Source organism: Doryrhamphus excisus, chromosome 3 (assembly GCF_030265055.1).
Source record: "Doryrhamphus excisus isolate RoL2022-K1 chromosome 3, RoL_Dexc_1.0, whole genome shotgun sequence".
Classification (NCBI taxonomy): Eukaryota; Metazoa; Chordata; class Actinopteri; order Syngnathiformes; family Syngnathidae; genus Doryrhamphus; species Doryrhamphus excisus.
This window is the reverse complement of record NC_080468.1, coordinates 368,270-395,144: the sequence shown is the minus strand read 5'-3', so window position 1 is coordinate 395,144 and position 26,875 is coordinate 368,270. Positions and strand designations below refer to the sequence as shown.

General features: G+C 47.5%; 26 non-coding genes across 26 annotated transcripts; 8 read left to right on the top strand and 18 right to left on the bottom strand.

The window, feature by feature from the left end:
* Positions 1 to 14: 14 nt before the first annotated feature.
* Positions 15 to 85, bottom strand: trnag-ucc (transfer RNA glycine (anticodon UCC)). Its single transcript has one exon. It is a non-coding gene; the product is annotated as a tRNA-Gly (tRNA).
* Positions 86 to 1,448: 1,363 nt separating this feature from the next.
* Positions 1,449 to 1,530, bottom strand: trnas-cga (transfer RNA serine (anticodon CGA)). The gene has a single exon. It is a non-coding gene; the product is annotated as a tRNA-Ser (tRNA).
* Positions 1,531 to 2,475: 945 nt separating this feature from the next.
* On the bottom strand, positions 2,476 to 2,549 carry trnan-guu (transfer RNA asparagine (anticodon GUU)). The gene has a single exon. It is a non-coding gene; the product is annotated as a tRNA-Asn (tRNA).
* A 486-nt stretch (positions 2,550 to 3,035) lies between these two features.
* trnak-uuu (transfer RNA lysine (anticodon UUU)) lies at positions 3,036 to 3,108 on the top strand. Its single transcript has one exon. It is a non-coding gene; the product is annotated as a tRNA-Lys (tRNA).
* A 1,889-nt stretch (positions 3,109 to 4,997) lies between these two features.
* Positions 4,998 to 5,079, top strand: trnas-gcu (transfer RNA serine (anticodon GCU)). Its single transcript has one exon. It is a non-coding gene; the product is annotated as a tRNA-Ser (tRNA).
* A 1,259-nt stretch (positions 5,080 to 6,338) lies between these two features.
* Positions 6,339 to 6,412, bottom strand: trnat-agu (transfer RNA threonine (anticodon AGU)). Its single transcript has one exon. It is a non-coding gene; the product is annotated as a tRNA-Thr (tRNA).
* A 357-nt stretch (positions 6,413 to 6,769) lies between these two features.
* trnag-gcc (transfer RNA glycine (anticodon GCC)) lies at positions 6,770 to 6,840 on the bottom strand. Its single transcript has one exon. It is a non-coding gene; the product is annotated as a tRNA-Gly (tRNA).
* Positions 6,841 to 8,197: 1,357 nt separating this feature from the next.
* trnas-cga (transfer RNA serine (anticodon CGA)) lies at positions 8,198 to 8,279 on the bottom strand. Its single transcript has one exon. It is a non-coding gene; the product is annotated as a tRNA-Ser (tRNA).
* A 945-nt stretch (positions 8,280 to 9,224) lies between these two features.
* On the bottom strand, positions 9,225 to 9,298 carry trnan-guu (transfer RNA asparagine (anticodon GUU)). The gene has a single exon. It is a non-coding gene; the product is annotated as a tRNA-Asn (tRNA).
* A 495-nt stretch (positions 9,299 to 9,793) lies between these two features.
* trnak-uuu (transfer RNA lysine (anticodon UUU)) lies at positions 9,794 to 9,866 on the top strand. Its single transcript has one exon. It is a non-coding gene; the product is annotated as a tRNA-Lys (tRNA).
* A 1,888-nt stretch (positions 9,867 to 11,754) lies between these two features.
* trnas-gcu (transfer RNA serine (anticodon GCU)) lies at positions 11,755 to 11,836 on the top strand. Its single transcript has one exon. It is a non-coding gene; the product is annotated as a tRNA-Ser (tRNA).
* Positions 11,837 to 12,149: 313 nt separating this feature from the next.
* On the bottom strand, positions 12,150 to 12,222 carry trnak-cuu (transfer RNA lysine (anticodon CUU)). The gene has a single exon. It is a non-coding gene; the product is annotated as a tRNA-Lys (tRNA).
* Positions 12,223 to 13,084: 862 nt separating this feature from the next.
* On the bottom strand, positions 13,085 to 13,158 carry trnat-agu (transfer RNA threonine (anticodon AGU)). The gene has a single exon. It is a non-coding gene; the product is annotated as a tRNA-Thr (tRNA).
* Positions 13,159 to 13,515: 357 nt separating this feature from the next.
* trnag-gcc (transfer RNA glycine (anticodon GCC)) lies at positions 13,516 to 13,586 on the bottom strand. Its single transcript has one exon. It is a non-coding gene; the product is annotated as a tRNA-Gly (tRNA).
* Positions 13,587 to 14,949: 1,363 nt separating this feature from the next.
* trnas-cga (transfer RNA serine (anticodon CGA)) lies at positions 14,950 to 15,031 on the bottom strand. The gene has a single exon. It is a non-coding gene; the product is annotated as a tRNA-Ser (tRNA).
* A 945-nt stretch (positions 15,032 to 15,976) lies between these two features.
* trnan-guu (transfer RNA asparagine (anticodon GUU)) lies at positions 15,977 to 16,050 on the bottom strand. Its single transcript has one exon. It is a non-coding gene; the product is annotated as a tRNA-Asn (tRNA).
* A 495-nt stretch (positions 16,051 to 16,545) lies between these two features.
* trnak-uuu (transfer RNA lysine (anticodon UUU)) lies at positions 16,546 to 16,618 on the top strand. The gene has a single exon. It is a non-coding gene; the product is annotated as a tRNA-Lys (tRNA).
* Positions 16,619 to 18,506: 1,888 nt separating this feature from the next.
* On the top strand, positions 18,507 to 18,588 carry trnas-gcu (transfer RNA serine (anticodon GCU)). The gene has a single exon. It is a non-coding gene; the product is annotated as a tRNA-Ser (tRNA).
* A 313-nt stretch (positions 18,589 to 18,901) lies between these two features.
* On the bottom strand, positions 18,902 to 18,974 carry trnak-cuu (transfer RNA lysine (anticodon CUU)). Its single transcript has one exon. It is a non-coding gene; the product is annotated as a tRNA-Lys (tRNA).
* An 863-nt stretch (positions 18,975 to 19,837) lies between these two features.
* On the bottom strand, positions 19,838 to 19,911 carry trnat-agu (transfer RNA threonine (anticodon AGU)). The gene has a single exon. It is a non-coding gene; the product is annotated as a tRNA-Thr (tRNA).
* A 357-nt stretch (positions 19,912 to 20,268) lies between these two features.
* Positions 20,269 to 20,339, bottom strand: trnag-gcc (transfer RNA glycine (anticodon GCC)). Its single transcript has one exon. It is a non-coding gene; the product is annotated as a tRNA-Gly (tRNA).
* A 1,351-nt stretch (positions 20,340 to 21,690) lies between these two features.
* On the bottom strand, positions 21,691 to 21,772 carry trnas-cga (transfer RNA serine (anticodon CGA)). Its single transcript has one exon. It is a non-coding gene; the product is annotated as a tRNA-Ser (tRNA).
* Positions 21,773 to 22,717: 945 nt separating this feature from the next.
* On the bottom strand, positions 22,718 to 22,791 carry trnan-guu (transfer RNA asparagine (anticodon GUU)). Its single transcript has one exon. It is a non-coding gene; the product is annotated as a tRNA-Asn (tRNA).
* Positions 22,792 to 23,286: 495 nt separating this feature from the next.
* Positions 23,287 to 23,359, top strand: trnak-uuu (transfer RNA lysine (anticodon UUU)). The gene has a single exon. It is a non-coding gene; the product is annotated as a tRNA-Lys (tRNA).
* A 1,874-nt stretch (positions 23,360 to 25,233) lies between these two features.
* On the top strand, positions 25,234 to 25,315 carry trnas-gcu (transfer RNA serine (anticodon GCU)). Its single transcript has one exon. It is a non-coding gene; the product is annotated as a tRNA-Ser (tRNA).
* Positions 25,316 to 26,573: 1,258 nt separating this feature from the next.
* Positions 26,574 to 26,647, bottom strand: trnat-agu (transfer RNA threonine (anticodon AGU)). The gene has a single exon. It is a non-coding gene; the product is annotated as a tRNA-Thr (tRNA).
* Between the last annotated feature and the right edge of the window lie 228 nt (positions 26,648 to 26,875).

Below are 26,875 nucleotides of genomic sequence, written 5' to 3'. Positions count from 1 at the left end.
AAGCTGAGATATACTGCATTGGCCGGGAATCGGACCCGGGCCTCCCGCTTGGAAAGCGAGAATTCTACCACTGAACCACCAATGCCACATTGGGAAACACCGTCGGAGAACAAATTAAATTGTCGAGTGGATGTGCCTCTGCAAAGTGGCGCTGAATGACAAAACATCACAATCACAACACACGCACGGGATGCCAGGGGAGGCCGAGTACTAACAGAGCTGAGCGAGAGGGCATAAGAAAAAAAATTGTGACCTTGTGGTGGTTACCCGGCAGCACCAAGGATATGGCGCACGTCTGATGCGTAATGCATGCCAGGTGATGTTCATCTAGCGAGCGGACATTCTTGTGGGGGACAAGCTCAACAGTAGGAATGTTGAGAGAACTGACCAGTCCGCTATCAATGAAGTTCTCGTCCGCCCCAGAGTCAATTAATGCTGTGGTAGGAGAAGCTTCCCCCGCCCAGGATATCGTACCTTCCACCTGAAGTCGGCCCACCAAAGCGGATGACGCAGCCGGTGTGGTTGGAGCGGGCAGTGCCAGCAGCTGGGGAATATCCCTGGTGGAGGAAGAGCGTTGGCGTGCTGGGCGAACTGGACAGCGGGAAATTGTGTGTAGGACTCCCACAGTACAGGCACAGCCACAGGCGTGGACGGTGACTCCTCTCCGCTGACGAAAGGCGACTGGCTCCCAGTTGCATGGGGACGACACTCCCGACGACACTCCCGACGTCATCAGACGGCGCTCTGCTGCTGGAGCAGGGAGGGAGGAGTGGTGCCGGAAGAGCCCCAGGAGGTGGGATTTGGAGCCGACGTGTGGGTCGGAGAGGCTCCGCTGTGCGCTGTGCTCCCGCAGCCGGTTGTCGAGTCGAATGGATAGCGACAGAGAGCGGCTGGAATGACAAGGCGCTGCGGAGCGCATATCGGGCGAGCCTCAGCCAACAAGTGCAAGATGAGCTGGCCGCTCGGGATGAGACCCAGACGCTGAGGCTCGCCCGATACGCATTTCGTAGCGCCTTGTCATTCCAGCAGCTCTCTGCCGCTATCCCGGTTAGCTCAGTTGGTCAGCGTGTGGTGCTCGTAACGCCAAGGTCATGGGTTCGACCCCCCGTACTGGCCACTCTTCTTTATGTGCTCCAGGAACAACAAAAGGGCGACAACCCACTGGCCCCCATGTCCAACATCAGACCACCCACCCACCTGTGAAACACCCTCGACCGGGGAGAGGTAAAGAAAACAGCATGTCAAAGCAGAGTGGCAACAAACCTCTCGGCCACCGAGACTACAAGAAGCAGATCAATGGGGACAGTGGACCCCATTATCCTCTACCCAAAATTTAGACCTCCAGTGTAGAGAATGCGGACCGTGAAAGGACAACACCCCGGCCCTCATAACCAACAGTACTCCACCACAAGGTAAACAGCATGGCGGCAACAAATGCCCAGCCAAAGCGTCACAGACAGGATTCCAACCTGTGTGGGGAAACCCCATTGGATTTCGAGTCCAACGCCTTAACCTCTCGGCCACCGTGACTCCTTGGAAAAGACCAATGGGGGCAGGTGACCCCATTGTCCTAGAACCAAAATTTTGCTGATGTCAAGGATCAGCTGGCAACATGTGCATGGGAGGAAGCCACATGGTTTGTGTGAGGGGCTACACAAGTCTTTCCACTTCTAGTTAAAAGCCAGGCACCTCACATTGTTTCCATAAAGTACCAAGGGATTGTCCTGTTGCCCTTGTATTTTGTGGGCAAAAAGGAGGCGTTTGCAAGTGGACCTCAGGCCCTATCACTGGTCACCTGAACAGGAACTTGAATCCCGGACACTCAGATCAAAAGTCTAATGTTCAGGTGACTGGCTCAAACTTTGTCTTGTCTGACCACTCTTTTGTCCAGAAGATATTTGGCTAATGTGGTCTGTTTTCTTAAACCTGCAAATGTCCAAATACACAAGGGTATTGTCTTTGTAGGGAGCATTGTAGTACATGTGATATGTATACTACATATGACATCAGAAATGATGGGTCTTTATTCAACAGAACAAGAACAACATTTCTTTTAAATAACAGCATAGGAGCTGCTGAAACACAGAGAAGGCACTGCTGGGATTTGAACCCAGGATCTCCTGTTTACTAGACATGTCTGTCAAAAAATCACAGCAGTATACAGTGTTTTCTCTTAAACTGCTTACCAGTTGATGGGGTTTGACTTGATTCCTTTTAACATAAAAGCATTCCGTCGTCTCTTAATCTATAATCCTGGCTGGCGCTTTTGCAAACCTAATATTTTCAAGCAGAGCTTCAAACTGAAATCTGTGACTTGATCAATCTAACTTCTGATCAAATGTGTTAGACCATGGAAGCTGGAATGGGCTTTTGAAAAGTCACTGACACGCAGTTTGCCAATTGGGAACCACACAAGTGCTGTGCAAGAGTGGAGGGCAAACATGAATGAACAGTGACACTGATGCATCCAGAGAAAGTCCCTGGGTGGGCTCGAACCACCAGCCTCCCGGTTAACAGCCGAGCGCGCTGACCGATTGCGCCACAGAGACTCACACCCTGCCAACTTCTGTTCAGTTGAAGCCATACTAACGCATGCTATGCGTCCAGCATGCCCTTTGTTTTGGATGTGACTCGCACCTTCTGGTGTAACAATCGAGGCATTGCAAACCAGGACACCATTTGATGAACGCAAAGTATTTTTGGGTACAATCCAGGGGTCTTGTGCTCTCACGGAAATGGCTCTGTCCTTTTTCAACATGAGTTGAGACGAAATGTATTAAAATAGACAGACTGCATTGGTCACTCAATCAGAATTTCTCAGTTTGCCAATTTCAGACTGCGTGACAAAGAATCAAGTCAAACTCCATCGACAGGATGGACAGGGGACAACAAAGCAGGGAAGATAAGGGATAGGGAGGAGAGGGGAAAGATGCGACCGCCTTTGTTGAGAGCCAGAGAGGAAGCTCTCATCGCTGCAAGGTCAAGTACAGTATGCCAGAAGATTTTACCTTGTGAGTTGTCCTTGTTCAACAAACGCCTGGATAGCTCAGTTGGTAGAGCATCTGACTTTTAATCTGAGGGTCCAGGGTTCAAGTCCCTGTTCAGGCGGTGAAGGTAGGCAGGCCCCTTCCCTGATTAACTTGTTTAAGTAAAGCTTTTCGACCAAGCACCTTTGCGATCTTCCAGGACTGTGGGTAAACGCCATTCTCAATAATTAAATTGAAGATACAGTGCGAGACAGGCACTTTGACCAGCTTAGCCACAGCGCCAGCTGTGCATCTGGCACCAACACAAAAACAGTTCGCCAATCGGGAAAAATGTTCATACAAGGGAGGGAGTCCAACGTCCAACACGTGTGAATTGAGAGTCCCTGGGTGGGCTCGGTTATCAAACTCACTCCAAAGGAAATGTTGGAACTTGGGAAAGCATTAAGAATGGCAAGAAGTAGGATTAAGAATCCTACTTCTTGCCAAAAGCCTACCCTATGGTAGAAGATAAGATATGCCTTCATTCGTCCCTCAGTGGGGAAATTTGCAAGGTCCCGCAAGTTCCGCAACAGCAGTGGGAGTACCTCAGTATGTTTACAGACCATGGACTCCTCCTAAATTTAGATACATAGCCTTATCCATGTCAAAACCACACAACAACCTTGACCAAATCCTGACTGACATAACTGACTTGGTACATAATCACCGTCTCAACGGAACTGAATTAGCCCAACTGTTGACATTGACCACAGGCTCCAAGTATGGTGCTTTTTGTACGGCCATTTAGCCAATTTGGCCAAAGGGGAATTCAGAACACCCTCGTGGCCCATTGCCATTTTTATGGTACCTGGCGACTTCAACCAGTGAACTCCACTGTACCGCTTATCCTCATCAACGGACTGTATTCCCCACTCTTTACCAGCATGGGGACATTCCAACCCAAGATGAGAACACACTGGACCAGGTACACAGCAACATAGTACGTGGCACAGACACAGCTTCACCCTACCCCCACTTTTAGCCCAGACTGAAAAAGCAGAGAAACCCCTTTGCAGCTGAAATTGCTCAGTTGGGAGAGCGTTGGATTGAATCTCTCAAGGTCCCTGGTTCAATCCCAGTTTTCAGCACAATTGCTGTTTACATCGTGAGTTGGCAAATAGTTTGTAAAGGGGTGACTTTGTTCTCTTGATTTCATCAACATCGATCACGACAACACAGCCAATGACATATTAAGACCAGACAAGTGCAGTTGGGAGGTGACATACAGAATCCTGATGCATATCATGTTACAATCAGACACAAACAGGATGTAGGACCCGACCTTGAGTTCGCGCAAATGTTCACAGCATTAGGTCTGCAAAGTGTTCAGCTGATGCACATTTACTGGAAAGGAAAATGGGCTTTTGTCACGGTAGCCATGCCGACACAAGCTAAAATGTTTCTCCCGCCAGGACAACACCCACATGAAATTCAAGCTTTGCTCGCAGACGAAAAAGAACCAGCTGGAATGAGCAATCTGCACCTCCAAGTCTGAGTTTATGGTTCTTGCCCAGAAAAGCATAGCTCACAGCCGTAATTGTATAGTGGTTCCTACTCTGTGTTGTGGCCGCAACAACCCCGGCCGATTCAGGGTCATGGCAGGTGTGTGTTGCTTTTGTAATTGTATTGTCTGAAAAGACAAGATTGTCTGTCCACTTGAAGTGTGGTGATGTAAAAATACACTAGTTTTGACCACACCTGTATTTTTAGTAAACGTTATTAGCATGCAATGAATCAAAGTATAAGGTATGATGTCGGAGATCAAGAACGCTTTTGTTGGCAAAAAAAAAGCCATAACATATCAATTCGACAATACGGGTATCAAACCTGCTATTTCTTGCATGTAGAGCAAGAACTCTAGCCTTTGAGTTAAATCCCCCCGCTGCACAGGAAGGCTGCCACAATTTCTGCAACACCAAAACACTAATAAGATGTGTCATTTTGAGTCAACATGACCATGGCCACAAAGGAGATGAGGTGACCGAGAGGTTAAGGTGATGGACTGCTAATCCATTGTGTTCTGCACGCATAGGTTCGAATCCCATCCTCATCGGACTATACTAATGCACCAGTTTTGACACCACCTGTGTTTTTAGGAAACATCATTAGAATGCAATTAATCCAAGCATCCGGTACGATGTGGGAGATTGAGAATGCTTTTTTGGCAATAAAAAGGCATAATATACCATTTGGAGAATGCAGGCATCGATTCCACTTCATCTCACATGCGAAGTGAGCGCTCTACCATTTGTGGTCCTACTAGAATGGGATTTGTTTTTGTGTACTTCGAATGAAATGTTTTCCGCATGTTGCAGAATTTTCCACACGAAAGAAATCTTTAAGATGTATCACCAAAAGAGCTGAACCGCCCAATGTGGGGCTCGAACCCTCGACCCTGAGATTAAGAGTCTCATGCTCTCCCGACTGAGCTAACCGGGCATTTTTCTGCCAGGAAATCACTTTTTAATTTTTTTAAATTGATGTGGTCTTCTTGATGTTTGATCAATTCCACACCCAACCTAGTTTCTCAGGGAACAAAGGAGCGAGAGGTTCAGTCATAGCTGAGAACTTTGGAAGTGTAGTCATCTTAACCCTCCTGTTATGTTCATTTGCCAGGAACAGCCATGATGTTCCCGGGTCAGTTTGCATGTTTATTTATCTGAAAGATGTCCAAAACAAAAAAAATCCCCACAAGCATTGTTAGTTATTCACTACTAACTCCATTACTAACTATTCTATCAATGTTTAGTGCAATGGTGTACCTTACCTCTCACAGGTAGTGGTTTAATCAATTTTAATTAATTAATGAATTGAATTCATCAGAGGCATCATGACCAGTCTGCATCAAAACATTATCTGAAATCCTGTGGCAGGTTTCTGGCATTGATTCTTAATTCAGTTGCCATCCCTGATAGATGGTAATGGTAATCATGCCCGCGTGGCAGGCGAGTCTCTTTGCTTGTCTGACGTCTGTGTCGCATCCTGATTGGCTGGCAGCAAATGTCAACAACACGCGCGCGGCCCCCACTTGGCAAGTGAGAATTCTACCACTGAACCACCAAGGCCACGTGGGGACACACTGTAAGAGAAAAAAAAATCAACTGTCAAGTGGATGAGCCTCTGCAAAGTGGCGCTGAATGACAACACATCACAATGTCATACTCTTTGGATTCAAGCACCTTCTGGCGTAATTGGATCCACAACAATCACGTCAGCTGTGGATGCAACGTCAATTCGTTCTTGAAGGGCAAGTGACAAAAAGAAGTACATGGTTCACAAATCAGCTGCCAAAGTTTCACTGACCAAGCAGCCAGGCACTGCTGGGATTTGAACCCAGGATCTCCTGTTTACTAGACAGGCACTTTGACCAGCTTAGCCACAGTGCCAGCAGTGCGTCTGGCACCAACACAAAAACAGTTCGCCAATGGGGAAAAATGTGCATACAAGGGAGGGAGTCCAAAGTCCAACAAATGTGTGAATTGGGAGTCCCTGGGTGGGCTCGAACCACCAACCTCTCAGTTAACAGCCAAACGTTCTGACCAATTGCGTGACAGAGACTACAACAGCATGACTGCAGTCAGGTTTCTGAAATTTGCAAATACTCAAGTGCTGTCCACCTTAACTCTCGGGTGGTCCGGTCTGTTACGTTTCAGGTGTCATTCTGAATACTGCCCTTTCGCAGGAAAAGAGCCTTTGTACTTTTTCAACATGAGCTCTAAAGAAAGGTACAAGCTGAGATATACTGCATTGGCCGGGAATCGGACCCGGGCCTCCCGCTTGGCAAGCGAGAATTCTACCACTGAACCACCAATGCCACATTGGGAAACACCGTCGGAGAACAAATTAAATTGTCGAGTGGATGTGCCTCTGCAAAGTGGCGCTGAATGACAAAACATCACAACACACGCACGGGATGCCAGGGGAGGCCGAGTACTAACAGAGCTGAGCGAGAGGGCATAAGAAAAAAAATTGTGACCTTGTGGTGGTTACCCGGCAGCACCAAGGATATGGCGCACGTCTGATGCGTAATGCATGCCAGGTGATGTTCATCTAGCGAGCGGACATTCTTGTGGGGGACAAGCTCAACAGTAGGAATGTTGAGAGAACTGACCAGTCCGCTATCAATGAAGTTCTTGTCCGCCCCAGAGTCAATTAATGCTGTGGTAGGAGAAGCTTCCCCCGCCCAGGATATCGTACCTTCCACCTGAAGTCGGCCCACCAAAGCGGATGACGCAGCCGGTGTGGTTGGAGCGGGCAGTGCCAGCAGCTGGGGAATATCCCTGGTGGAGGAAGAGCGTTGGCGTGCTGGGCGAACTGGACAGCGGGAAATTGTGTGTAGGACTCCCACAGTACAGGCACAGCCACAGGCGTGGACGGTGACTCCTCTCCGCTGACGAAAGGCGACTGGCTCCCAGTTGCATGGGGACGACACTCCCGACGACACTCCCGACGTCATCAGACGGCGCTCTGCTGCTGGAGCAGGGAGGGAGGAGTGGTGCCGGAAGAGCCCCAGGAGGTAGGATTTGGAGCCGACGTGTGGGTCGGAGAGGCTCCGCTGTGTGCTGTGCTCCCGCAGCCGGTTGTCGAGTCGAATGGATAGCGACAGAGAGCGGCTGGAATGACAAGGCGCTGCGGAGCGCATATCGGGCGAGCCTCAGCCAACAAGTGCAAGATGAGCTGGCCGCTCGGGATGAGACCCAGACGCTGAGGCTCGCCCGATACGCATTTCGTAGCGCCTTGTCATTCCAGCAGCTCTCTGCCGCTATCCCGGTTAGCTCAGTTGGTCAGCGTGTGGTGCTCGTAACGCCAAGGTCATAGGTTCGACCCCCCGTACTGGCCACTCTTCTTTATGTGCTCCAGGAACAACAAAAGGGCGACAACCCACTGGCCCCCATGTCCAACATCAGACCACCCACCCACCTGTGAAACACCCTCGACCGGGGAGAGGTAAAGAAAACAGCATGTCAAAGCAGAGTGGCAACAAACCTCTCGGCCACCGAGACTACAAGAAGCAGATCAATGGGGACAGTGGACCCCATTATCCTCTACCCAAAATTTAGACCTCCAGTGTAGAGAATGCGGACCGTGAAAGGACAACACCCCGGCCCTCATAACCAACAGTACTCCACCACAAGGTAAACAGCATGGCGGCAACAAATGCCCAGCCAAAGCGTCACAGACAGGATTCCAACCTGTGTGGGGAAACCCCATTGGATTTCGAGTCCAACGCCTTAACCTCTCGGCCACCGTGACTCCTTGGAAAAGACCAATGGGGGCAGGTGACCCCATTGTCCTAGAACCAAAATTTTGCTGATGTCAAGGATCAGCTGGCAACATGTGCATGGGAGGAAGCCACATGGTTTGTGTGAGGGGCTACACAAGTCTTTCCACTTCTAGTTAAAAGCCAGGCACCTCACATTGTTTCCATAAAGTACCAAGGGATTGTCCTGTTGCCCTTGTATTTTGTGGGCAAAAAGCAGGCGTTTGCAAGTGGACCTCAGGCCCTATCACTGGTCACCTGAACAGGAACTTGAATCCCGGACACTCAGATCAAAAGTCTAATGTTCAGGTGACTGGCTCAAACTTTGTCTTGTCTGACCACTCTTTTGTCCAGAAGATATTTGGCTAATGTGGTCTGTTTTCTTAAACCTGCAAATGTCCAAATACACAAGGGTATTGTCTTTGTAGGGAGCATTGTAGTACATGTGATATGTATACTACATATGACATCAGAAATGATGGGTCTTTATTCAACAGAACAAGAACAACATTTCTTTTAAATAACAGCATAGGAGCTGCTGAAACACAGAGAAGGCACTGCTGGGATTTGAACCCAGGATCTCCTGTTTACTAGACATGTCTGTCAAAAAATCACAGCAGTATACAGTGTTTTCTCTTAAACTGCTTACCAGTTGATGGGGTTTGACTTGATTCCTTTTAACATAAAAGCATTCCGTCGTCTCTTAATCTATAATCCTGGCTGGCGCTTTTGCAAACCTAATATTTTCAAGCAGAGCTTCAAACTGAAATCTGTGACTTGATCAATCTAACTTCTGATCAAATGTGTTAGACCATGGAAGCTGGAATGGGCTTTTGAAAAGTCACTGACACGCAGTTTGCCAATTGGGAACCACACAAGTGCTGTGCAAGAGTGGAGGGCAAACATGAATGAACAGTGACACTGATGCATCCAGAGAAAGTCCCTGGGTGGGCTCGAACCACCAGCCTCCCGGTTAACAGCCGAGCGTGCTGACCGATTGCGCCACAGAGACTCACACCCTGCCAACTTCTGTTCAGTTGAAGCCATACTAACGCATGCTATGCGTCCAGCATGCCCTTTGTTTTGGATGTGACTCGCACCTTCTGGTGTAACAATCGAGGCATTGCAAACCAGGACACCAGCTTTACTCTTTGATGAACGCAAAGTATTTTTGGGTACAATCCAGGGGTCTTGTGCTCTCACGGAAATGGCTCTGTCCTTTTTCAACATGAGTTGAGACGAAATGTATTAAAATAGACAGACTGCATTGGTCACTCAATCAGAATTTCTCAGTTTGCCAATTTCAGACTGCGTGACAAAGAATCAAGTCAAACTTCATCGACAGGATGGACAGGGGACAACAAAGCAGGGAAGATAAGGGATAGGGAGGAGAGGGGAAAGATGCGACCGCCTTTGTTGAGAGCCAGAGAGGAAGCTCTCATCGCTGCAAGGTCAAGTACAGTATGCCAGAAGATTTTACCTTGTGAGTTGTCCTTGTTCAACAAACGCCTGGATAGCTCAGTTGGTAGAGCATCTGACTTTTAATCTGAGGGTCCAGGGTTCAAGTCCCTGTTCAGGCGGTGAAGGTAGGCAGGCCCCTTCCCTGATTAACTTGTTTAAGTAAAGCTTTTCGACCAAGCACCTTTGCGATCTTCCAGGACTGTGGGTAAACGCCATTCTCAATAATTAAATTGAAGATACAGTGCGAGACAGGCACTTTGACCAGCTTAGCCACAGCGCCAGCTGTGCATCTGGCACCAACACAAAAACAGTTCGCCAATCGGGAAAAATGTTCATACAAGGGAGGGAGTCCAACGTCCAACACGTGTGAATTGAGAGTCCCTGGGTGGGCTCGGTTATCAAACTCGCTCCAAAGGAAATGTTGGAACTTGGGAAAGCATTAAGAATGGCAAGAAGTAGGATTAAGAATCCTACTTCTTGCCAAAAGCCTACCCTATGGTAGAAGATAAGATATGCCTTCATTCGTCCCTCAGTGGGGAAATTTGCAAGGTCCCGCAAGTTCCGCAACAGCAGTGGGAGTACCTCAGTATGTTTACAGACCATGGACTCCTCCTAAATTTAGATACATAGCCTTATCCATGTCAAAACCACACAACAACCTTGACCAAATCCTGACTGACATAACTGACTTGGTACATAATCACCGTCTCAACGGAACTGAATTAGCCCAACTGTTGACATTGACCACAGGCTCCAAGTATGGTGCTTTTTGTACGGCCATTTAGCCAATTTGGCCAAAGGGGAATTCAGAACACCCTCGTGGCCCATTGCCATTTTTATGGTACCTGGCGACTTCAACCAGTGAACTCCACTGTACCGCTTATCCTCATCAACGGACTGTATTCCCCACTCTTTACCAGCATGGGGACATTCCAACCCAAGATGAGAACACACTGGACCAGGTACACAGCAACATAGTACGTGGCACAGACACAGCTTCACCCTACCCCCACTTTTAGCCCAGACTGAAAAAGCAGAGAAACCCCTTTGCAGCTGAAATTGCTCAGTTGGGAGAGCGTTGGATTGAATCTCTCAAGGTCCCTGGTTCAATCCCAGTTTTCAGCACAATTGCTGTTTACATCGTGAGTTGGCAAATAGTTTGTAAAGGGGTGACTTTGTTCTCTTGATTTCATCAACATCGATCACGACAACACAGCCAATGACATATTAAGACCAGACAAGTGCAGTTGGGAGGTGACATACAGAATCCTGATGCATATCATGTTACAATCAGACACAAACAGGATGTAGGACCCGACCTTGAGTTCGCGCAAATGTTCACAGCATTAGGTCTGCAAAGTGTTCAGCTGATGCACATTTACTGGAAAGGAAAATGGGCTTTTGTCACGGTAGCCATGCCGACACAAGCTAAAATGTTTCTCCCGCCAGGACAACACCCACATGAAATTCAAGCTTTGCTCGCAGACGAAAAAGAACCAGCTGGAATGAGCAATCTGCACCTCCAAGTCTGAGTTTATGGTTCTTGCCCAGAAAAGCATAGCTCACAGCCGTAATTGTATAGTGGTTCCTACTCTGTGTTGTGGCCGCAACAACCCCGGCCGATTCAGGGTCATGGCAGGTGTGTGTTGCTTTTGTAATTGTATTGTCTGAAAAGACAAGATTGTCTGTCCACTTGAAGTGTGGTGATGTAAAAATACACTAGTTTTGACCACACCTGTATTTTTAGTAAACGTTCTTAGCATGCAATGAATCAAAGTATAAGGTATGATGTCGGAGATCAAGAACGCTTTTGTTGGCAAAAAAAAGCCATAACATATCATTTCGACAATACGGGTATCAAACCCGCTATATCTTGCATGTAGAGCAAGAACTCTAGCCTTTGAGTTAAATCCCCCCGCTGCACAGGAAGGCTGCCACAATTTCTGCAACACCAAAACACTAATAAGATGTGTCATTTTGAGTCAACATGACCATGTCCACAAAGGAGATGAGGTGACCGAGAGGTTAAGGTGATGGACTGCTAATCCATTGTGTTCTGCACGCATGGGTTCGAATCCCATCCTCATCGGACTATACTAATGCACCAGTTTTGACACCACCTGTGTTTTTAGGAAACATCATTAGAATGCAATTAATCCAAGCATCCGGTACGATGTGGGAGATTGAGAATGCTTTTTTGGCAATAAAAAGGCATAATATACCATTTGGAGAATGCAGGCATCGATTGCACTTCATCTCACATGCGAAGTGAGCGCTCTACCATTTGTGGTCCTACTAGAATGGGATTTCTTTTTGTGTACTTCGAATGAAATGTTTTCCGCATGTTGCAGAATTTTCCACACGAAAGAAATCTTTAAGATGTATCACCAAAAGAGCTGAACCGCCCAATGTGGGGCTCGAACCCACGACCCTGAGATTAAGAGTCTCATGCTCTCCCGACTGAGCTAACCGGGCATTTTTCTGCCAGGAAATCACTTTTTAATCTATGTGGTCTTCTTGATGTTTGATCAATTCCACACCCAACCTAGTTTCTCAGGGAACAAAGGAGCGAGAGGTTCAGTCATAGCTGAGAACTTTGGAAGTGTAGTCATCTTAACCCTCCTGTTATGTTCATTTGCCAGGAACAGCCATGATGTTCCCGGGTCAGTTTGCATGTTTATTTATCTGAAAGATGTCCAAAACAAAAAAAATCCCCACAAGCATTGTTAGTTATTCACTACTAACTCCATTACTAACTATTCTATCAATGTTTAGTGCAATGGTGTACCTTACCTCTCACAGGTAGTGGTTTAATCAATTTTAATTAATTAATGAATTGAATTCATCAGAGGCATCATGACCAGTCTGCATCAAAACATTATCTGAAATCCTGTGGCAGGTTTCTGGCATTGATTCTTAATTCAGTTGCCATCCCTGATAGATGGTAATGGTAATCATGCCCGCGTGGCAGGCGAGTCTCTTTGCTTGTCTGACGTCTGTGTCGCATCCTGATTGGCTGGCAGCAAATGTCAACAACACGCGCGCGGCCCCCACTTGGCAAGTGAGAATTCTACCACTGAACCACCAAGGCCACGTGGGGACACACTGTAAGAGAAAAAAAATCAACTGTCAAGTGGATGAGCCTCTGCAAAGTGGCGCTGAATGACAACACATCACAATGTCATACTCTTTGGATTCAAGCACCTTCTGGCGTAATTGGATCCACAACAATCACGTCAGCTGTGGATGCAACGTCAATTCGTTCTTGAAGGGCAAGTGACAAAAAGAAGTACATGGTTCACAAATCAGCTGCCAAAGTTTCACTGACCAAGCAGCCAGGCACTGCTGGGATTTGAACCCAGGATCTCCTGTTTACTAGACAGGCACTTTGACCAGCTTAGCCACAGTGCCAGCAGTGCGTCTGGCACCAACACAAAAACAGTTCGCCAATGGGGAAAAATGTGCATACAAGGGAGGGAGTCCAAAGTCCAACAAATGTGTGAATTGGGAGTCCCTGGGTGGGCTCGAACCACCAACCTCTCAGTTAACAGCCAAACGTTCTGACCAATTGCGTGACAGAGACTACAACAGCATGACTGCAGTCAGGTTTCTGAAATTTGCAAATACTCAAGTGCTGTCCACCTTAACTCTCGGGTGGTCCGGTCTGTTACGTTTCAGGTGTCATTCTGAATACTGCCCTTTCGCAGGAAAAGAGCCTTTGTACTTTTTCAACATGAGCTCTAAAGAAAGGTACAAGCTGAGATATACTGCATTGGCCGGGAATCGGACCCGGGCCTCCCGCTTGGCAAGCGAGAATTCTACCACTGAACCACCAATGCCACATTGGGAAACACCGTCGGAGAACAAATTAAATTGTCGAGTGGATGTGCCTCTGCAAAGTGGCGCTGAATGACAAAACATCACAATCACAACACACGCACGGGATGCCAGGGGAGGCCGAGTACTAACAGAGCTGAGCGAGAGGGCATAAGAAAAAAAATTGTGACCTTGTGGTGGTTACCCGGCAGCACCAAGGATATGGCGCACGTCTGATGCGTAATGCATGCCAGGTGATGTTCATCTAGCGAGCGGACATTCTTGTGGGGGACAAGCTCAACAGTAGGAATGTTGAGAGAACTGACCAGTCCGCTATCAATGAAGTTCTTGTCCGCCCCAGAGTCAATTAATGCTGTGGTAGGAGAAGCTTCCCCCGCCCAGGATATCGTACCTTCCACCTGAAGTCGGCCCACCAAAGCGGATGACGCAGCCGGTGTGGTTGGAGCGGGCAGTGCCAGCAGCTGGGGAATATCCCTGGTGGAGGAAGAGCGTTGGCGTGCTGGGCGAACTGGACAGCGGGAAATTGTGTGTAGGACTCCCACAGTACAGGCACAGCCACAGGCGTGGACGGTGACTCCTCTCCGCTGACGAAAGGCGACTGGCTCCCAGTTGCATGGGGACGACACTCCCGACGACACTCCCGACGTCATCAGACGGCGCTCTGCTGCTGGAGCAGGGAGGGAGGAGTGGTGCCGGAAGAGCCCCAGGAGGTGGGATTTGGAGCCGACGTGTGGGTCGGAGAGGCTCCGCTGTGCGCTGTGCTCCCGCAGCCGGTTGTCGAGTCGAATGGATAGCGACAGAGAGCGGCTGGAATGACAAGGCGCTGCGGAGCGCATATCGGGCGAGCCTCAGCCAACAAGTGCAAGATGAGCTGGCCGCTCGGGATGAGACCCAGACGCTGAGGCTCGCCCGATACGCATTTCGTAGCGCCTTGTCATTCCAGCAGCTCTCTGCCGCTATCCCGGTTAGCTCAGTTGGTCAGCGTGTGGTGCTCGTAACGCCAAGGTCATGGGTTCGACCCCCCGTACTGGCCACTCTTCTTTATGTGCTCCAGGAACAACAAAAGGGCGACAACCCACTGGCCCCCATGTCCAACATCAGACCACCCACCCACCTGTGAAACACCCTCGACCGGGGAGAGGTAAAGAAAACAGCATGTCAAAGCAGAGTGGCAACAAACCTCTCGGCCACCGAGACTACAAGAAGCAGATCAATGGGGACAGTGGACCCCATTATCCTCTACCCAAAATTTAGACCTCCAGTGTAGAGAATGCGGACCGTGAAAGGACAACACCCCGGCCCTCATAACCAACAGTACTCCACCACAAGGTAAACAGCATGGCGGCAACAAATGCCCAGCCAAAGCGTCACAGACAGGATTCCAACCTGTGTGGGGAAACCCCATTGGATTTCGAGTCCAACGCCTTAACCTCTCGGCCACCGTGACTCCTTGGAAAAGACCAATGGGGGCAGGTGACCCCATTGTCCTAGAACCAAAATTTTGCTGATGTCAAGGATCAGCTGGCAACATGTGCATGGGAGGAAGCCACATGGTTTGTGTGAGGGGCTACACAAGTCTTTCCACTTCTAGTTAAAAGCCAGGCACCTCACATTGTTTCCATAAAGTACCAAGGGATTGTCCTGTTGCCCTTGTATTTTGTGGGCAAAAAGCAGGCGTTTGCAAGTGGACCTCAGGCCCTATCACTGGTCACCTGAACAGGAACTTGAATCCCGGACACTCAGATCAAAAGTCTAATGTTCAGGTGACTGGCTCAAACTTTGTCTTGTCTGACCACTCTTTTGTCCAGAAGATATTTGGCTAATGTGGTCTGTTTTCTTAAACCTGCAAATGTCCAAATACACAAGGGTATTGTCTTTGTAGGGAGCATTGTAGTACATGTGATATGTATACTACATATGACATCAGAAATGATGGGTCTTTATTCAACAGAACAAGAACAACATTTCTTTTAAATAACAGCATAGGAGCTGCTGAAACACAGAGAAGGCACTGCTGGGATTTGAACCCAGGATCTCCTGTTTACTAGACATGTCTGTCAAAAAATCACAGCAGTATACAGTGTTTTCTCTTAAACTGCTTACCAGTTGATGGGGTTTGACTTGATTCCTTTTAACATAAAAGCATTCCGTCGTCTCTTAATCTATAATCCTGGCTGGCGCTTTTGCAAACCTAATATTTTCAAGCAGAGCTTCAAACTGAAATCTGTGACTTGATCAATCTAACTTCTGATCAAATGTGTTAGACCATGGAAGCTGGAATGGGCTTTTGAAAAGTCACTGACACGCAGTTTGCCAATTGGGAACCACACAAGTGCTGTGCAAGAGTGGAGGGCAAACATGAATGAACAGTGACACTGATGCATCCAGAGAAAGTCCCTGGGTGGGCTCGAACCACCAGCCTCCCGGTTAACAGCCGAGCGCGCTGACCGATTGCGCCACAGAGACTCACACCCTGCCAACTTCTGTTCAGTTGAAGCCATACTAACGCATGCTATGCGTCCAGCATGCCCTTTGTTTTGGATGTGACTCGCACCTTCTGGTGTAACAATCGAGGCATTGCAAACCAGGACACCAGCTTTACTCTTTGATGAACGCAAAGTATTTTTGGGTACAATCCAGGGGTCTTGTGCTCTCACGGAAATGGCTCTGTCCTTTTTCAACATGAGTTGAGACGAAATGTATTAAAATAGACAGACTGCATTGGTCACTCAATCAGAATTTCTCAGTTTGCCAATTTCAGACTGCGTGACAAAGAATCAAGTCAAACTTCATCGACAGGATGGACAGGGGACAACAAAGCAGGGAAGATAAGGGATAGGGAGGAGAGGGGAAAGATGCGACCGCCTTTGTTGAGAGCCAGAGAGGAAGCTCTCATCGCTGCAAGGTCAAGTACAGTATGCCAGAAGATTTTACCTTGTGAGTTGTCCTTGTTCAACAAACGCCTGGATAGCTCAGTTGGTAGAGCATCTGACTTTTAATCTGAGGGTCCAGGGTTCAAGTCCCTGTTCAGGCGGTGAAGGTAGGCAGGCCCCTTCCCTGATTAACTTGTTTAAGTAAAGCTTTTCGACCAAGCACCTTTGCGATCTTCCAGGACTGTGGGTAAACGCCATTCTCAATAATTAAATTGAAGATACAGTGCGAGACAGGCACTTTGACCAGCTTAGCCACAGCGCCAGCTGTGCATCTGGCACCAACACAAAAACAGTTCGCCAATCGGGAAAAATGTTCATACAAGGGAGGGAGTCCAACGTCCAACACGTGTGAATTGAGAGTCCCTGGGTGGGCTCGGTTATCAAACTCGCTCCAAAGGAAATGTTGGAACTTGGGAAAGCATTAAGAATGGCAAGAAGTAGGATTAAGAATCCTACTTCTTGCCAAAAGCCTACCCTATGGTAGAAGATAAGATATGCCTTCATTCGTCCCTCAGTGGGGAAATTTGCAAGGTCCCGCAAGTTCCGCAACAGCAGTGGGAGTACCTCAGTATGTTTACAGACCATGGACTCCTCCTAAATTTAGATACATAGCCTTATCCATGTCAAAACCACACAACAACCTTGACCAAATCCTGACTGACATAACTGACTTGGTACATAATCACCGTCTCAACGGAACTGAATTAGCCCAACTGTTGACATTGACCACAGGCTCCAAGTATGGTGCTTTTTGTACGGCCATTTAGCCAATTTGGCCAAAGGGGAATTCAGAACACCCTCGTGGCCCATTGCCATTTTTATGGTACCTGGCGACTTCAACCAGTGAACTCCACTGTACCGCTTATCCTCATCAACGGACTGTATTCCCCACTCTTTACCAGCATGGGGACATTCCAACCCAAGATGAGAACACACTGGACCAGGTACACAGCAACATAGTACGTGGCACAGACACAGCTTCACCCTACCCCCACTTTTAGCCCAGACTGAAAAAGCAGAGAAACCCCTTTGCAGCTGAAATTGCTCAGTTGGGAGAGCGTTGGATTGAATCTCTCAAGGTCCCTGGTTCAATCCCAGTTTTCAGCACAATTGCTGTTTACATCGTGAGTTGGCAAATAGTTTGTAAAGGGGTGACTTTGTTCTCTTGATTTCATCAACATCGATCACGACAACACAGCCAATGACATATTAAGACCAGACAAGTGCAGTTGGGAGGTGACATACAGAATCCTGATGCATATCATGTTACAATCAGACACAAACAGGATGTAGGACCCGACCTTGAGTTCGCGCAAATGTTCACAGCATTAGGTCTGCAAAGTGTTCAGCTGATGCACATTTACTGGAAAGGAAAATGGGCTTTTGTCACGGTAGCCATGCCGACACAAGCTAAAATGTTTCTCCCGCCAGGACAACACCCACATGAAATTCAAGCTTTGCTCGCAGACGAAAAAGAACCAGCTGGAATGAGCAATCTGCACCTCCAAGTCTGAGTTTATGGTTCTTGCCCAGAAAAGCATAGCTCACAGCCGTAATTGTATAGTGGTTCCTACTCTGTGTTGTGGCCGCAACAACCCCGGCCGATTCAGGGTCATGGCAGGTGTGTGTTGCTTTTGTAATTGTATTGTCTGAAAAGACAAGATTGTCTGTCCACTTGAAGTGTGGTGATGTAAAAATACACTAGTTTTGACCACACCTGTATTTTTAGTAAACGTTCTTAGCATGCAATGAATCAAAGTATAAGGTATGATGTCGGAGATCAAGAACGCTTTTGTTGGCAAAAAAAAGCCATAACATATCATTTCGACAATACGGGTATCAAACCCGCTATATCTTGCATGTAGAGCAAGAACTCTAGCCTTTGAGTTAAATCCCCCCGCTGCACAGGAAGGCTGCCACAATTTCTGCAACACCAAAACACTAATAAGATGTGTCATTTTGAGTCAACATGACCATGTCCACAAAGGAGATGAGGTGACCGAGAGGTTAAGGTGATGGACTGCTAATCCATTGTGTTCTGCACGCATGGGTTCGAATCCCATCCTCATCGGACTATACTAATGCACCAGTTTTGACACCACCTGTGTTTTTAGGAAACATCATTAGAATGCAATTAATCCAAGCATCCGGTACGATGTGGGAGATTGAGAATGCTTTTTTGGCAATAAAAAGGCATAATATACCATTTGGAGAATGCAGGCATCGATTGCACTTCATCTCACATGCGAAGTGAGCGCTCTACCATTTGTGGTCCTACTAGAATGGGATTTCTTTTTGTGTACTTCGAATGAAATGTTTTCCGCATGTTGCAGAATTTTCCACACGAAAGAAATCTTTAAGATGTATCACCAAAAGAGCTGAACCGCCCAATGTGGGGCTCGAACCCACGACCCTGAGATTAAGAGTCTCATGCTCTCCCGACTGAGCTAACCGGGCATTTTTCTGCCAGGAAATCACTTTTTAATCTATGTGGTCTTCTTGATGTTTGATCAATTCCACACCCAACCTAGTTTCTCAGGGAACAAAGGAGCGAGAGGTTCAGTCATAGCTGAGAACTTTGGAAGTGTAGTCATCTTAACCCTCCTGTTATGTTCATTTGCCAGGAACAGCCATGATGTTCCCGGGTCAGTTTGCATGTTTATTTATCTGAAAGATGTCCAAAACCAAAAAAATCCCCACAAGCATTGTTAGTTATTCACTACTAACTCCATTACTAACTATTCTATCAATGTTTAGTGCAATGGTGTACCTTACCTCTCACAGGTAGTGGTTTAATTAATTTTAATTAATTAATGAATTGAATTCATCAGAGGCATCATGACCAGTCTGCATCAAAACATTATCTGAAATCCTGTGGCAGGTTTCTGGCATTGATTCTTAATTCAGTTGCCATCCCTGATAGAGGGTAATGGTAATCATGCCCGCGTGGCAGGCGAGTCTCTTTGCTTGTCTGACGTCTGTGTCGCATCCTGATTGGCTGGCAGCAAATGTCAACAACACGCGCGCGGCCCCCACTTGGCAAGTGAGAATTCTACCACTGAACCACCAAGGCCACGTGGGGACACACTGTAAGAGAAAAAAAAATCAACTGTCAAGTGGATGAGCCTCTGCAAAGTGGCGCTGAATGACAACACATCACAATGTCTTACTCTTTGGATTCAAGCACCTTCTGGCGTAATGGGATCCACAACAATCACGTCAGCTGTGGATGCAACGTCAATTCGTTCTTGAAGGGCAAGTGACAAAAAGAAGTACATGGTTCACAAATCAGCTGCCAAAGTTTCACTGACCAAGCACCCAGGCACTGCTGGGATTTGAACCCAGGATCTCCTGTTTACTAGACAGGCACTTTGACCAGCTTAGCCACAGTGCCAGCAGTGCATCTGGCACCAACACAAAAACAGTTCGCCAATGGGGAAAAATGTTCATACAAGGGAGGGAGTCCAAAGTCCAACAAATGTGTGAATTGGGAGTCCCTGGGTGGGCTCGAACCACCAACCTCTCAGTTAACAGCCAAACGTTCTGACCAATTGCGTGACAGAGACTACAACAGCATGACTGCAGTCAGGTTTCAGAAATTTGCAAATACTCAAGTGCTGTCCACCTTAACTCTCGGGTGGTCCGGTCTGTTACGTTTCAGGTGTCATTCTGAATACTGCCCTTTCGCAGGAAAAGAGCCTTTGTACTTTTTCAACATGAGCTCTAAAGAAAGGTACAAGCTGAGATATACTGCATTGGCCGGGAATCGGACCCGGGCCTCCCGCTTGGCAAGCGAGAATTCTACCACTGAACCACCAATGCCACATTGGGAAACACCGTCGGAGAACAAATTAAATTGTCAAGTGGATGTGCCTCTGCAAAGTGGCGCTGAATGACAAAACATCACAATCACAACACACGCACGGGATGCCAGGGGAGGCCGAGTACTAACAGAGCTGAGCGAGAGGGCATAAGAAAAAAAATTGTGACCTTGTGGTGGTTACCCGGCAGCACCAAGGATATGGCGCACGTCTGATGCGTAATGCATGCCAGGTGATGTTCATCTAGCGAGCGGACATTCTTGTGGGGGACAAGCTCAACAGTAGGAATGTTGAGAGAACTGACCAGTCCGCTATCAATGAAGTTCTCGTCCGCCCCAGAGTCAATTAATGCTGTGGTAGGAGAAGCTTCCCCCGCCCAGGATATCGTACCTTCCACCTGAAGTCGGCCCACCAAAGCGGATGACGCAGCCGGTGTGGTTGGAGCGGGCAGTGCCAGCAGCTGGGGAATATCCCTGGTGGAGGAAGAGCGTTGGCGTGCTGGGCGAACTGGACAGCGGGAAATTGTGTGTAGGACTCCCACAGTACAGGCACAGCCACAGGCGTGGACGGTGACTCCTCTCCGCTGACGAAAGGCGACTGGCTCCCAGTTGCATGGGGACGACACTCCCGACGTCATCAGACGGCGCTCCGCTGCTGGAGCAGGGAGGGAGGAGTGGTGCCGGAAGAGCCCCAGGAGGTGGGATTTGGAGCCGACGTGTGGGTCGGAGAGGCTCCGCTGTGCGCTGTGCTCCCGCAGCCGGTTGTCGAGTCGAATGGATAGCGACAGAGAGCGGCTGGAATGACAAGGCGCTGCGGAGCGTATATCGGGCGAGCCTCAGCCAACAAGTGCAAGATGAGCTGGCCGCTCGGGATGAGACCCAGACGCTGAGGCTCGCCCGATACGCATTTCGTAGCGCCTTGTCATTCCAGCAGCTCTCTGCCGCTATCCCGATTAGCTCAGTTGGTCAGCGTGTGGTGCTCATAACGCCAAGGTCATGGGTTTGACCCCCCGTACTGGTCACTCTTCTATATGTGCTCCAGGAACAACAAAAGGGCGACAAACCACTGGCCCCCATATCCAACATCACACCACCCACCCACCTGTGAAACACCCTCGACCGGGGAGAGGTAAAGAAAACAGCATGTCAAAGCAGAGTGGCAACAAACCTCTCGGCCACCGAGACTACAAGAAGCAGATCAATGGGGACAGTGGACCCCATTATCCTCTACCCAAAATTTAGACCTCCAGTGTAGAGAATGCGGACCGTGAAAGGACAACACCCCGGCCCTCATAACCAACAGTACTCCACCACAAGGTAAACAGCATGGCGGCAACAAATGCCCAGCCAAAGCGTCACAGACAGGATTCCAACCTGTGTGGGGAAACCCCATTGGATTTCGAGTCCAACGCCTTAACCTCTCGGCCACCGTGACTCCTTGGAAAAGACCAATGGGGGCAGGTGACCCCATTGTCCTAGAACCAAAATTTTGCTGATGTCAAGGATCAGCTGGCAACATGTGCATGGGAGGAAGCCACATGGTTTGTGTGAGGGGCTACACAAGTCTTTCCACTCCTAGTTAAAAGCCAGGCACCTCACATTGTTTCCATAAAGTACCAAGGGATTGTCCTGTTGCCCTTGTATTTTGTGGGCAAAAAGGAGGCGTTTGCAAGTGGACCTCAGACCCTATCACTGGTCACCTGAACAGGGACTTGAATCCCGGACACTCAGATCAAAAGTCTAATGTTCAGGTGACTGGCTCAAACTTTGTCTTGTCTGACCACTCTTTTGTCCAGAAGATATTTGGCTAATGTGGTCTGTTTTCTTAAACCTGCAAATGTCCAAATACACAAGGGTATTGTTTTTGTAGGGAGCATTGTAGTACATGTGATATGTATACTACATATGACATCAGAAATGATGGGTCTTTATTCAACAGAACAAGAACAACATTTCTTTTAAATAACAGCATAGGAGCTGCTGAAACACAGAGAAGGCACTGCTGGGATTTGAACCCAGGATCTCCTGTTTACTAGACATGTCTGTCAAAAAATCACAGCAGTATACAGTGTTTTCTCTTAAACTGCTTACCAGTTGATGGGGTTTGACTTGATTCCTTTTAACATAAAAGCATTCCGTCGTCTCTTAATCTATAATCCTGGCTGGCGCTTTTGCAAACCTAATATTTTCAAGCAGAGCTTCAAACTGAAATCTGTGACTTGATCAACCTAACTTCTGATCAAATGTGTTAGACCATGGAAGCTGGAATGGGCTTTTGAAAAGTCACTGACATGCAGTTTGCCAATTGGGAACCACACAAGTGCTGTGCAAGAGTGGAGGGCAAACATGAATGAACAGTGACACTGATGCATCCAGAGAAAGTCCCTGGGTGGGCTGGAACCACCAGCCTCCCGGTTAACAGCCGAGCGCGCTGACCGATTGCGCCACAGAGACTCACACCCTGCCAACTTCTGTTCAGTTGAAGCCATACTAACGCATGCTATGCGTCCAGCATGCCCTTTGTTTTGGATGTGACTCGCACCTTCTGGTGTAGCAATCGAGGCATTGCAAACCAGGACACCAGCTTTACTCTTTGATGAACGCAAAGTATTTTTGGGTACAATCCAGGGGTCTTGTGCTCTCACGGAAATGGCTCTGTCCTTTTTCAACGTGAGTTGAGACGAAATGTATTAAAATAGACAGACTGCATTGGTCACTCAATCAGAATTTCTCAGTTTGCCAATTTCAGACTGCGTGACAAAGAATCAAGTCAAACTCCATCGACAGGATGGACAGGGGACAACAAAGCAGGGAAGATAAGGGATAGGGAGGAGAGGGGAAAGATGCGACCGCCTTTGTTGAGAGCCAGAGAGGAAGCTCTCATCGCTGCAAGGTCAAGTACAGTATGCCAGAAGATTTTACCTTGTGAGTTGTCCTTGTTCAACAAGGGCCTGGATAGCTCAGTTGGTAGAGCATCAGACTTTTAATCTGAGGGTCCAGGGTTCAAGTCCCTGTTCAGGCGGTGAAGGTAGGCAGGCCCCTTCCCTGATTAACTTGTTTAAGTAAAGCTTTTCGACCAAGCACCTTTGCGATCTTCCAGGACTGTGGGTAAACGCCATTCTCAATAATTAAATTGAAGATACAGTGCGAGACAGGCACTTTGACCAGCTTAGCCACAGCGCCAGCTGTGCATCTGGCACCAACACAAAAACAGTTCGCCAATGGGGAAAAATGTTCATACAAGGGAGGGAGTCCAAAGTCCAACACGTGTGAATTGAGAGTCCCTGGGTGGGCTCGGTTATCAAACTCGCTCCAAAGGAAATGTTGGAACTTGGGAAAGCATTAAGGATTAAGAATCCTACTTCTTGCCAAAAGCCTACCCTATGGTAGAAGATAAGATATGCCTTCATTCGTCCCTCAGTGGGGAAATTTGCAAGGTCCCGCAAGTTCCGCAACAGCAGTGGGAGTACCTCAGTATGTTTACAGACCATGGACTCCTCCTAAATTTAGATACATAGCCTTATCCATGTCAAAACCACACAACAACCTTGACCAAATCCTGACTGACATAACTGACTTGGTACATAATCACCGTCTCAACGGAACTGAATTAGCCCAACTGTTGACATTGACCACAGGCTCCAAGTATGGTGCTTTTTGTACGGCCATTTAGCCAATTTGGCCAAAGGGGAATTCAGAACACCCTCGTGGCCCATTGCCATTTTTATGGTACCTGGCGACTTCAACCAGTGAACTCCACTGTACCGCTTATCCTCATCAACGGACTGTATTCCCCACTCTTTACCAGCATGGGGACATTCCAACCCAAGATGAGAACACACTGGACCAGGTACACAGCAACATAGTACGTGGCACAGACACAGCTTCACCCTACCCCCACTTTTAGCCCAGACTGAAAAAGCAGAGAAACCCCTTTGCAGCTGAAATTGCTCAGTTGGGAGAGCGTTGGATTGAATCTCTCAAGGTCCCTGGTTCAATCCCAGTTTTCAGCACAAGTGCTGTTTACATCGTGAGTTGGCAAATAGTTTGTAAAGGGGTGACTTTGTTATCTTGATTTCATCAACATCGATCACAACAACACAGCCAATGACATATTAAGACCAGACAAGTGCAGTTGGGAGGTGACATACAGAATCCTGATGCATATCATGTTACAATCAGACACAAACAGGATGTAGGACTCGACCTTGAGTTCGCGCAAATGTTCACAGCATTAGGTCTGCAAAGTGTTCAGCTGATGCACATTTACTGGAAAGGAAAATGGGCTTTTGTCACGGTAGCCATGCCGACACAAGCTAAAATGTTTCTCCCGCCAGGACAACACCCACATGAAATTCAAGCTTTGCTCGCAGACGAAAAAGAACCAGCTGGAATGAGCAATCTGCACCTCCAAGTCTGAGTTTATGGTTCTTGCCCAGAAAAGCATAGCTCACAGCCGTAATTGTATAGTGGTTCCTACTCTGTGTTGTGGCCGCAACAACCCCGGCCGATTCAGGGTCATGGCAGGTGTGTGTTGCTTTTGTAATTGTATTGTCTGAAAAGACAAGATTGTCTGTCCACTTGAAGTGTGGTGATGTAAAAATACACTAGTTTTGATCACACCTGTATTTTTAGTAAACGTTATTAGCATGCAATGAATCAAAGTATAAGGTATGATGTCGGAGATCAAGAACGCTTATGTTGGCAAAAAAAAGCCATAACATATCATTTTGACAATACGGGTATCAAACCCGCTATTTCTTGCATGTAGAGCAAGAACTCTAGCCTTTGAGTTAAATCCCCCCGCTGCACAGGAAGGCTGCCACAAGTTCTGCAACACCAAAACACTAATTAAGATGTGTCATTTTGAGTCAACATGACCATGTCCACAAAGGAGATGAGGTGACCGAGAGGTTAAGGTGATGGACTGCTAATCCATTGTGTTCTGCACGCATGGGTTCGAATCCCATCCTCATCGGACTATACTAATGCACCAGTTTTGACACTACCTGTGTTTTTAGGAAACATCATTAGAATGCAATTAATCCAAGCATCCGGTATGATGTGGGAGATTGAGAATGCTTTTTTGGCAATAAAAAGGCATAATATACCATTTGGAGAATGCAGGCATCGATTCCACTTCATCTCACATGCGAAGTGAGCGCTTTACCATTTGTGGTCCTACTAGAATGGGATTTGTTTTTGTGTACTTCGAATGAAATGTTTTCCGCATGTTGCAGAATTTTCCACACGAAAGAAATCTTTAAGATGTATCACCAAAAGAGCTGAACCGCCCAATGTGGGGCTCGAACCCTCGACCCTGAGATTAAGAGTCTCATGCTCTCCCGACTGAGCTAACCAGGCATTTCTCTACCGGAAATCACTTTTTAATTTTTTTAAATTGATGTGGTCTTCTTGATGTTTGATCAATTCCACACCCAACCTAGTTTCTCAGGGAACAAAGGAGCGAGAGGTTCAGTCATAGCTGAGAACTTTGGAAGTGTAGTCATCTTAACCCTCCTGTTATGTTCATTTGCCAGGAACAGCCATGATGTTCCCGGGTCAGTTTGCATGTTTATTTATCTGAAAGATGTCCAAAACAAAAAAAATCCCCACAAGCATTGTTAGTTATTCACTACTAACTCCATTACTAACTATTCTATCAATGTTTAGTGCAATGGTGTACCTTACCTCTCACAGGTAGTGGTTTAATTAATTTTAATTAATTAATGAATTGAATTAATCAGAGGCATCATGACCAGTCTGCATCAAAACATTATCTGAAATCCTGTGGCAGGTTTCTGGCATTGATTCTTAATTCAGTTGCCATCCCTGATAGATGGTAATGGTAATCATGCCCGCGTGGCAGGCGAGTCTCTTTGCTTGTCTGACGTCTGTGTCGCATCCTGATTGGCTGGCAGCAAATGTCAACAACACGCGCGCGGCCCCCGCTTGGCAAGTGAGAATTCTACCACTGAACCACCAAGGCCACGTGGGGACACACTGTAAGAGAAAAAAAAATCAACTGTCAAGTGGATGAGCCTCTGCAAAGTGGCGCTGAATGACAACACATCACAATGTCATACTCTTTGGATTCAAGCACCTTCTGGCGTAATGGGATCCACAACAATCACGTCAGCTGTGGATGCAACGTCAATTCGTTCTTGAAGGGCAAGTGACAAAAAGAAGTACATGGTTCACAAATCAGCTGCCAAAGTTTCACTGACCAAGCACCCAGGCACTGCTGGGATTTGAACCCAGGATCTCCTGTTTACTAGACAGGCACTTTGACCAGCTTAGCCACAGTGCCAGCAGTGCATCTGGCACCAACACAAAAACAGTTCGCCAATGGGGAAAAATGTTCATACAAGGGAGGGAGTCCAAAGTCCAACAAATGTGTGAATTGAGAGTCCCTGGGTGGGCTCGAACCACCAACCTCTCAGTTAACAGCCAAACGTTCTGATCAATTGCGTGACAGAGACTACAACAGCATGACTGCAGTCAGGTTTCAGAAATTTGCAAATACTCAAGTGCTGTC